General features: G+C 40.2%; 1 long non-coding RNA gene across 1 annotated transcript; it reads left to right on the plus strand.

Moving 5' to 3' along the window:
* The first annotated feature begins 7,506 nt into the window (after positions 1-7,506).
* On the plus strand, positions 7,507-10,846 carry LOC309843495. Its single transcript, XR_014300169.1, has 3 exons — positions 7,507-7,826; positions 8,403-8,596; positions 9,915-10,846. It is a non-coding gene; the product is annotated as an uncharacterized lncRNA (long non-coding RNA).
* The last annotated feature ends 488 nt before the right edge of the window (positions 10,847-11,334 follow it).

An 11,334-nucleotide genomic window follows, 5' to 3' on the forward strand; every position in this document is an offset into this window, starting at 1 on the left:
ACATGGATGTGCGTTCAAAAACCAGTAACATGAGAGTCAAGGGTAAAATGATGTTGAAAGCAGTTAGCATCTCACCTGAGTGAAGCCCATGAATAAGGAATGTGACAAAGCAATATTCCTTTCATTCATTCCAAATGGTTTCTTGATCTAGCCTCTAGATCAAGCAGGTAGGTCCTACTTTACACTTTCCTGGGAGAGCCACTGATCCAGGGATGGGAGCTTGGAGGAGATGGCTCCATTTCAGAAAAACTGAAGAGATGTTACCTTGCTCAGCAGTGACCTCCATACATACTTCCCTTTCAAAAGCAAGCAGGGATTTGTGTACCATGCGTTACTGTAAAGTGACAGGATTATAATTGTCACATGCAGTTCATCATCCAGACTCACTTTCCACAGTGACCACTCATACATCACATTCCACATTTCGGTTTCCCATTTCACACCATCATTCCCTGTTTTGTGTGTTAGTACTTTTAAAAGAGGTTTCTTACAACTGATGAAGCGTTATGCTTACTTGAATCTTGGGCACATAAGTCAGATATTTTCTCTAAGATTATTCTTTATCATCTTCCTGAAGAAAAGTTATGTCCAAGGAAGACAGGCCCTCTGGGTCTTCCAGAACCTATCCATCTCTCTTTCTGGAAGAGTGCTGAATTGCTATGGGCTTGAGGATTCTTCTGTCAACTTGTTGGAGCAAGTCCTGTGTTTGGCCAGTATCAGCTATTGACAGGTGGGCGTTCAGATGGACCTTGCCAGAGATCCCTGTAGATTCTGCTCAAGTCCTGAGGGAGTTCCAAGGTCAGGTCCAAGAAGACAGGGAGGGGAGGAACAGATCAGGATGAGTCTCGACTCAGAGCTTCATTCTTGACTCGTGATATGGACAGTATTCCAAGGAAAGTTTTCACATGGATCCCACCTCTCTGCTTTTTCCAAGGCTTCTGGTGTCACTCTCTTTCCTCCTCCATTCTCTTGGACACTTACTGCTTCCCCTCTGCTGTTTTGAGGCGGATCTGGGGCTAGGGCTGATCTTATTGCAGATTGAATTAAGGTCACATTTGTCCAAGAGCCAGTGTTGCAATTCCGGAACTTTAAGGACCTGCAGGGGTTCAAGACGTTCAGCCAGTTGCTTGAGAATTGAGTGTGCCTTGGCACAAAACCCAATAGTGGTGACCAGGAGTCATTCTCTTCTCTGGCAGTTTTCTCCGTAAGAAAAAGAAGAAGGAGAAGGAGAACACTGTGTCTTGATTGCATTGTACCTATATTAGCAAATGCATATCAGTTGAAAAAAATTATATATAAATCACCACCTAAGAGCTAACCATGCAAGACTTTGATGCTTAGCATTTTCTATCATCCACCTACCTACATTTTCCAAACAAAAATGGATTTGTGTGTTTTCTTTAACTATGGACAAATATGTGACAAAAATTCTTCTACTTGTGCTTAGTTGATTCTGCCACTGGTTCTGTGGTTACAGGTGTTCACCACTCATATTCTGATGAGAACCCTCATGAATAAGGTTTCCAAGAACCCATATTCTGATGAGAACCCTTATCAGAAGGAAAGATGTTGTGGCAGAGGTAAGGAGAGTTAACAGAAAGGGCACAGCTGCCCATAAGAGGCTGTCCACACCGTGGTGAGCTATTTGTATGCGCGAATTGCCTGTTTCTGGAGATCCTGTGATCTCATAGTCCTCACATTCCCCACCTGCATGCCCTTCTAGAAACCTCCTCAACTACAGCATTTCCAGGAAAAGGAAGCCTGGCCGGAAGCAGATACTGAAGTAATCCAATAAGCTTGCCTTTTCCCTCTTTTTGTTTTTTTTTTAAGTCTTGAAAGTGACCTATTTAGAAATCTATTGATTTGGCATATGCTGAAACCAGTTGATTAAAGGTAGCCAGTGATCCTAATCCATACTGTAATGTGTTTCTACATAAATTTTTTTCCCATCTCAAGTGTATTTTACTGTGAATGAGCCTCAGAATGGACGGTGTTCAGGGTTAGCCTTGGTGGGCTCGTGGATCTGAAGTCAGGTCATCTTTTGCATCAGAACAATCAACCTGAGCACTTAGAGTTGGGTTAGCCTAATAGGGACTAAGAGTAGCAGACTGAAGTGAATTGGGAAATCAAAACATGCTTGTAAAGCTTCCAGGACCAACCAGACTCAGGGCTCTAGTCTGTGATTCACTCTCTCTTCCTGGCGTTTAGAAATGTGTCTTCTTGTTGAATGCCTTTTACCTGCCAAGGCTGGGTCCTCTCCTCTAAATAGTTGATGGATGATTCATCAGTTTAAAAAAAGGGAGGGGGACGCTTAATGAATGGAAGTGCTGTTATCGGTCTTTACATTTTACATTATGGTAGCATCTCTTGTTTCCAATCATGCCAACAGAGGCAAGGTAGTTTCCAGGGGCAAACTGTACAGCAGGACTGTGGGACCTCATCTTCCCAAGTCAAGCAAGGGCCTGTGTAAATGTTTGAAGGTTGAATCTGCTCAGCAGTAAACCGATTCCCTCCAGTCATCACCACCACACGGACCCTCCAGTGTGTGCCGTTGTTTGCACTTGTAAAAGTGCTTTCTTGCTATGGTCCCAGGAAGGACAGCAAGCACCAGAAGCCCTCCGTCCTGGTGGAAAACAAATGGAACAGCTAGCACCCCAGGGTGGAATGGAGAAATCCCTCAGAGGCAACAGAGAGGCTGGAGTTGTTTGGAATAGTGGACCAAGAACTTGGCACCATAGAGGAGAAGTTTATTGGTTCCACAGCCAGGAGATAGAGCTGGATGGAAAAGCACAAGATGTCCAAGAGAGCCAGAGTGTTGGGTCCTGGAGAGCTGCTCTGCCAAAGACCAGAAGTTTAGGGAGGACTATGGTCACAGGTGGAAGGAGACAGGATACAGACTTCTCACGGAGCAGTCATTGGTAGGAAGGACCGAGATTTGAGTAAAATGAATATGGGTATCCCAGCTTTTGGAAAGTTCATGTGACACCACTTCATTTTTACAAAAGACCTAATGCTAGTACCTGTTTTCATTAACTGAAGGAAATTCAAGAGGATTTTTGCTTTTATGAAAAAAAAGGTGAAAATCAGCAATAATGAAGAATTCAGCAGTGGTTTGCAGCGAGCAGTTATAAAGGTAGCATGCACCCTGACTGGTGAGAGGAGCGCCGTCCAACTCCTTCCCCGGAAACCACTTTCAGCTGCCAGAGTCTTGAGCTGTATCTGAGCATCTGTGCTTTATCTCAATTTATTTTGTGCATCCATTAACAGGATATACCCTAAGGTATCAAAACAGCCTAAAAGAGGTCATTTGGGGGGTCTTGGAATGCTCAAAACTTTTCCCATGTAAGTTAATGCCAGTTGCTTCTTTGCTGTATTCTCTTTCACCTTATGGAAGTTTTTATAGAACACTGTACTTTTGGATACTGGGGAAAACTTGTCTTAAGAGTTTGGGGAGGCCGAAGGTAACTTGTAAGAAAAGTGGAAGACGGGAAGTATAGCACATAGAGATGTGAATACCTAGCTGGAAAGAACTGTACATCTCTGGACAAATGTCCTTGTAGGATTCCCCTATAACACTGTCTTCTTTGCCTCTTACATTCTCTGTCCTCTGGATGAAGGATACTTTCAGAAGACTGTAGTCTTAGTGAAGGGAAGCAAACCATTCCATAATTCTTATCCAGAACAATTTAAGAATACTTCCTACAAGAAGTTTCTAAGAAACTAAAAAAAATTTTTTTGAAACTAAAATTTATTTTAGAAAATTCCCCAACCATTTCTTCTTTTTCTTCCCTCGTTTCCATAGATCAAAGTGCCTCAAAAAATTCTGAAATGTTATATCCCCATACAGTATTTTAGACTGCATCTAATGTGGTCTAAAATCACCTACCTGAAAAGCACTGTGTATCTTGCCCTTAAACATAACCTCATGGAGATTTTTAAAACTGTGTTCTCATAGAAATTGAAGAAGTGTGCATTATAGACATCACTGAACACAAGAGGGAACTTATTGTCTAAATACTGGGATTTCTGCACACTTAAGATGTGTATCAACACCTGCCAAAAAGAGCTGAGTTCCTTCCCCTCTTACTATGCCATCTGAAAATCAGCTTTATAAGGCTGCTCCTTGTTCTTCCCTTCACTACTTCTTCCCCATCCCCCCCACCCCGCGCTTTCCTTCTTTCTTACTAACAAAATAGCTTCAACCTCTGTAACTTGGTTAACAACTAGCTGATAACTTTAAATAAGGCATTCATGGTATCTTTCAAAGTCTGGATTTTGTCAGATAAAAATTTTAGTTGGGGGCCCATCTTCAGTGCTCCTGATACCGCAAAAACCAATATATATTTATCACAACAATCTTGCAATTCCAGGGCCAGGAGAAACCCTTGAGAGAAACTCTTTATATTTGAGCAAACCCAGATCCAGGAGGCAGAAGTGACTTTTCAGTCACATAGAAATCCTGTGGCAGAGCTGAGATCAGAATATGGGTTTCCATCCGCCAACATGGATTTGATTTTCCAGTATGATGTACTGGACTTGATTTTAACAGCAACAAAATTCAGGTTGTCATTAAATTTTCTCATCTCTACTGTGTTCATTTCTCAAATAGAAACAAAAAGCATCTTTTTTCTCAAGCCACTCAGCACAGACAGAAATTACATCTCTCATTATATTGTTAGATCTAACGCGATTAGATTTAAATATTAATTGCATATCCTATTGTCTCCTGGATTGAAATGATTGCTAATACATTTTTGAGATCTTCTCGAGTGATTAGATAACATTAGGTTTAACAGCTTTTTTTTTTTTTTTTTAATTTTTAATCGTCACTTGAAACTTCTGAGGCTCTCCAATGGATATTGGTTTTTTTAAGTAAAGTTGCTTGTAAAGAGTCATTTGTGAGTCATGCCATTAATATGCTATCAGAGATAAAGAATGTTCCTGTGTGTTGTTGCATCATATGTGTGGCTTTGTTCTTTTGCTCTTCCTTCCCCTCAGTCTCAGGCTGGGAATGCGGCTTTCTTAGGAAAACAGCAGTTCACTCACTATGCTGTCTTAGCTAAGACTCAAAGTCACCTGAGCACCAATGCCAGCAGAGTCTTGGGAAAGCCACTGATAACCACTGAACTCTCTGGGGCAAAGTTTTTCAAAGACCAGTTGGCTTTTATCCCCATGTTCTCAGCTTCTTGTCAGTGAGACTCATTGTGCTAGATGAGAGGAGGGAGGCAGACCAGGAAGAGTTTCAGGAAGCCTGGAACTCAGAGGGAGATGAACAAGACCCTGAACCCCAGGCTCCATGCAGAAGCAAACCCTCAACAGACAAAATCAGCATTGATGTATATCCTCAGGATTGCCCTGGATAACATCCTGGTGAATATAAATTCAAAATTACTTCTAAAACATGCAAAGAAATAAGTCACGACAAGGAAAAGCAGCAAATAACAAACAACAGAGTGAGTTCCCTCAAGTACTTCAATAATTGCAATTACCATATACAGACAATGACGTAGCTTTTTATTTGAAGAAATGAAATACTATGAATGACCATAAACAGGGGACAAGACAAATTTCTAGGAATATCTTTTAATCATCAAATTATACAAGTTATAACTGTTAAAACAAGAAACTCAATAGATGGGTTACGAGTAGATTAAATACAGCCGGAGAAAGAATCGCAAAGCAGAGAAGGAATTGGCCAATGTTGAGCATGGAGAAGTGAGATAAAAAAATGTGAAAGAGGGGCACCTGGGTGGCTCAGTGGGTTAAAGCCTCTGCCTTCGGCTCGGGTCATGATCCCAGGGTCCTGGAATCGAGCCCCGCATCAGGCTCTCTACTCGGTGGGGAGCCTGCTTCCTCCTCTCTCTCTGCTTGCCTCTCTGCCTACTTGTGATCTGTCTGTCAAATAAATAAAACAATGGTCATTAAAAAAAAAAGATTCTTTAAAAAAATGTGAAAGAAAGGTGAATATATACAAAGTATATAGGAAGAGGGACGGAGAGGGAAGGAGAGAGAGGGAGAGGGAGGGAGAGGGAGGGAGAGAGTATCATTTTCAAGTTGCAAGAGGGGAAAATGGAATCAACAGCAACAAACTTATTCAAACAGAAGGAAAAAAAAAAAACAAAGAATTAGCAGGGCAAATAGAAAGCACAAAGTAAGGTAAAGATGAAAAATAAGGCTTCATATATAGTAACTGCAGTAGATAAAAATGACCTAAACTTCCCACTGAAAATACAGAGTTCCAGTTTCGCATAATTAAAAAAAATCTACGATGCCCTATTTAGACACAATTCTCCTAGAGCATGGGCATACAGCAAGCTAAAAGAGGTAAGGGCTACAAGGCAAATACTAAAGGAATCTGGAGCAGTTATAAAAATAGAAAAATTATTACTAGGGATAGTAATGCTCACTTTATATTTCTGTGACAATCCTGAGTTTGTGTTATCCTAAATAACTACAAAATATATATGGCAAGTACTGAGAGACTATAGAGAGACCCTGAGATATTCTCCACCAGAATGGAAGGTTGTGACCTCCCTTTCTCGTAACTAATGTGTCAAATAGACAACAACATTAGTATAGAGATACAAGACTGGTCCAACACCACTTCACAAACTCTGTTCAATAGATGTCCAGATATCCTGGCATTCAACAATGGGGAAATGCACATTGTTCTCATGTACAAATGGATTATCTATAAAAATTGAATATGGAATAGATCATAAAGAAAATTTCAGAACTTAAAAATTTTTAAAAAACCACATCTTATAGATTATGTGCTTTGACAGCAATGCAAATTAGTTAGAAATTAAAATACACATTTCTCTAAAATTTAAAGCCCCCTGTGTTCCATAGATGAGGATATCTAGGAAACAATGGCTGAAATCCAGTTTAATAATTATAACGGAGAGGAGGAGGAGAAGGAGAATAATTTTTCAGCTGCAGGAGTTCTCATATGCCTTCATCTACTAATAACATATCATCTAGCATTTAATGCATCGTCAGTATTTAGTGCAATGTTTCATATGTTCATTTTACCATACAATTTTCTACTCATGGAATGACTCATGGGACCAGGGTTCTGTGGAACACACTTTGGGAAACATTGTTCCAAGGTTCCCCTGAGGTTAACTTCACATAAACCATATTATTTCTATTAACCCTATTTCACTTGCTTGGACAGCCACATGGACGGATATGACATCTGACGTCAGAATCCCTCGTCTGATCAAACCACACGCCAAAGTTGCAGATGAGAAGCATCACCAGACCTTCGACAGTGCATTACAAGGAACAGAGCAGAAGCCCTTCACCAAGATGAAGCCATGCGCAGAGAGGGATATTTGTGTCTTAAAAGTGTTCTCATCTTTCAAGACCCTCGCGCTACTCAAATCTGCGTCAAAGCTCTGAGACCCACTGTACGATCCCTTAAACTATTTCTCAAACTTGTCAGGACAACCATGACTCTCTTGGGTTTGACCTTCATCCAAAAGCCCCACTTTCTAGACAGTTAAGAGACCTGACTTTCTTTCCAGCTCAGTGAGTCTGTGACAGGACGATGAATCACTGTGCGGTTGAAGAGTTAATCTATTATGTTGCCTGCAGCACTAAGCTATTTCTGCCCCTTTCCAGGGCTTTCTCACATACCCTCCCTCTTGCATTGAGAGAATTCATTAGTTCTGCTTTGTCAGGGGCTGTGTTAATGAGCAACCAGATGGATCGGAGGGACAGAAAAGCAGTGAACCCCCTCTGGGGATGGGGCAGCTCTGAGCAGTGTTTTTTGTTTTGTTTTGTTCTGTTTTTTTCTACAGGAATCCAAACACTCCAGGGTAAGAAATAAGCTCACATGTCATGAGTTCACTTAACTGTGTTTTCATACATCTGAGGATATATATATGTGTTAACTCAGGGTAGTAATTTTTAAAAGTTGTCCAAATGGGGCACCTGGATGGCTCTGTGGGTTAAGCCTCTGTCTTCCGCTCTGGTCATGATCTCAGGGTCCTAGGATTGAGCCCCACATCGGGCTCTCTGCTCAGCAGGGAGCCTGCTCCCTCTCTCTGTGCCTGCCTCTCTGCCTACTTATGATCGCTCTCTCTCTCTGTTGAATAAATAAATAAAATATTAAAATAAAATAAAATATTTTATTTTTATTAATTGTATTAACTTATTTATTCATTTATTAAATTAATTTTATTAATTTCCAAAAATTCTTGATAGTCCTCCATCCAAAAGATGGAGCACAATTCTCTTTCCCATGAGTGTGGGTTGAACTTAGTGACTCATGAATGAATAGAATATGGCTGAAGTCAAGGGATGTCACTTCTGAGATTAAGTTACAAATGGAAGTTGTTATCCTCTCTTGGGTGTGTTCACTGGCTCTCTCTCTCCTACAACTCTTACTCTAGGTGAAGCTGTGTCACCAGCAGTCCATGGAGAGGTCTGCAGGGAAGAGAGAGAATCCTCCTGTGACAGCCACATGAATGATATTGAAGGCGAGCCCTCCAGTCCCAGTCAACCTTCAGAGACTGTAATCTGTGTCAACAGTATTACTGAAATCTTGTGAAAGAACCTGAGCCAGAACCACCGAGCCTCAGAAACTGTGAGTTCATAACTGCTTATTGTTTTAACAGGCTAAGTTTGGGGTAATTTGTTTTGCAGCAGTAGATAACTAATATACCCAGTGATCAGAGCTGTTGAGGGCATAGGGAAGCCATCTTAGGTAATGGGTATCTACTTCAAATGCCTGGGGCCGTATTGGTCTGGCAGGAAAAGGAATTCCCTATAATTAAAAGGCTCACTAACTAGAAAGGAGGTAAGGATAGAAGGAAGCTCATAAGATATAGGAATGGTCCTGCAACTCAGCTCTCTACCAAAACCAGATCAAAGGGTCAGGATCCTGGCCATATGGATATAGTTGTGGGGTGGGCAAAGTGTCAGGCATAAGACTGTGTTGGCAAAGGTGTTGATGCGGATTGTTTTATCTGCGACAAACCCTAGTGTGATAAGGGTGTGGAGGAGCCTGAGTACCAGTGTTAGGTTTGGTTGGCTGGTGACTATGGCTATGGTGGTGATGAAGAAACTGAACCAACTCCAATGGGCTCCACCAAAGCTTTGCCTGGGGGTGCTGGCAACAGTGGTGCAAAGAATTTTGCAGCACATGAAAAGGAGTTGGCTCATCAATGCCTAGAGCTTTAAGCAGGATGGGCTAAAGTCTGGTGTGAGTGATCTTGATTTCTCCTTCCCACAAGAGGATGATAAGTTCACATTTGAACAGGTGGATTGGAATTTCAAAATTAAAACCTAAGGCATACCTATTCTTTTAAAAGTGGGCATTACTTAAACATTAAGAAACTAGATGTCTATATCTTTTCCTTTCTTTTCTCTTTTTCTTTCTTTTCTTAAGATTTTATTTTTAAGTAATCTCTACACCTAACATGGGGCTCAAGACAAGAGTCACAGGTTCCACCGATCAAGCTAGCCATGCAGAAAGAGACCTTTCTTTATCATCTCTCTAATAATTTATTTTGAGACTTCTTGAAAGAAAAATAAAACAGATTAGAAATATTTAAAGATCTTAAAGAACAAAATTTTAATAACTACTGCCACAAGATGTGCCCCCCAAATTCCTATTTCAGGAAAACTAATTCTGATGTAGTCTTGTAATGTTTGTCTGAATAAAAATTCAACATGAAATCAGTTTTCTGTTCCTGATGGGTTCATTGTTCAAGTGACATCAAGGTGACATTGTAACAATATTTTTTCTGAGGAAAGGAATTGATTCATTGTTTTAAAACCTGCTCCAAGAATAGATTTTCACTAATAATCGAGTTTAATTAACAACAAAAACATAGTGACATGACGCTATGTGAGAATAGACAGTAAAACTAAAGGAACAAATTTATCTGTTTCTTCAACAGATGTTCGCTGGAGGTCCGCCATCCGTCAGTCAGTGTATGAAAGACCTAGAAGGTGAGTTGTAAATAGCTTGAAACTGAATGTTTGTCAGGCGGAAGGCAAGCATAGCAATGATGAAGATGCTCCCTGCTGCTGTTGAAAGCTAATATTACTCAGTACTTTATGCCCAGAGCCAGGCTAAGTACTGCACAGTCATTAGCTCACAAAATTGTTACAATAACACTATGAAGTTGTTACAACTCTGATTCTCATTTTGCAGATTAGAAAAAGAAGCTTATTAAATTAAATTAATTTTCCCAAAACATACATATAGACAGGGGCCTATATTGACAAGCAAGATCTGATTCCAAAACCTCTGTTTTCATTTCTATATCATCAGGAGAGAGAGGAAGGGAGCTGTGTGCACGGAGAGAATAGTATTAGATGCTAGATAAATTTCAGAATTAAAATCAGCACATGGAAGCCATAAAGAGAAGAAGCACCCTCTGTGATATGGAGAAGCAGCTGAGAAGTTCTCTCAGAATGCAGATGAGAAGGACAAAATGTGGAGCACTGGAGACTGGGAAGGGTATCAGGGTAATTGGAATTTCTGTGGAAGAGATCAGAAGCCATGGAAAAAAGGAATAATATATAAAAGAATAAAAATTCCTTTATTTAAGAAAAACTCAATTCTGCACCTTGAAAAAAAATCATTCAGTAGACTAAAATTACCAAAAAATAGGAGCAATAAATATGTTCTGTGTATTTTTATCTTCAGTAAAAAGCAAGAAAATGCACAGATCCTAACTGTTTGGTTCTATAAGTTTCAACACACAAATAGAATAGAAAATAATTCCCAAATCCTAGTAAATGCCTTCATGTTCCCTTAATCATTCTTACTCCCAGAGGCACCACCATTCTGATTTCTCTCATTATAGATTAGTGTTGCCTATACTTGAACTTCATATAGATGGAACTGTATGGTTCTCTTCTTTTCTCCCCATATGTCTTTACAGTCCATCAGTAGTTTATTTCGTTCTATTGTTGAGACATACTCCATTGTATGAATAAACAACAATCTGTTTGTCCTTTCTCTTGCTAATGAACATTTGGATTGCTTCCGGTTTTTGACTATAATAAAGTTGCTCTGAACATTCTTATACGAGGCTTCTTGTAGACATATGTTCTCACTTCCCTTGGGTAAGTACCTAAGGGAGGATGCACTGAGACAGGGCGAGCTTGTGTTCAACTTCACAGGAAACCATCCAGAGCTCTAGATAGCGGTTGTATATTCTTATGCTCTCACCAGTAGTGTTTCAGAGTCTTAGTTGCTCCACATTCTAGCTCTTGGTATTTTCCATTTTAATTTGGGTATGAAGTGACATCTTGTTGGTGGTTTTAATTTTCACTTTCTTGAAGACCAGTAACACTGAGCATCTTTTC

Source organism: Mustela nivalis (genome assembly GCF_964662115.1).
Source record: "Mustela nivalis genome assembly, chromosome: 11".
NCBI lineage: Eukaryota > Metazoa > Chordata > Mammalia > Carnivora > Mustelidae > Mustela > Mustela nivalis.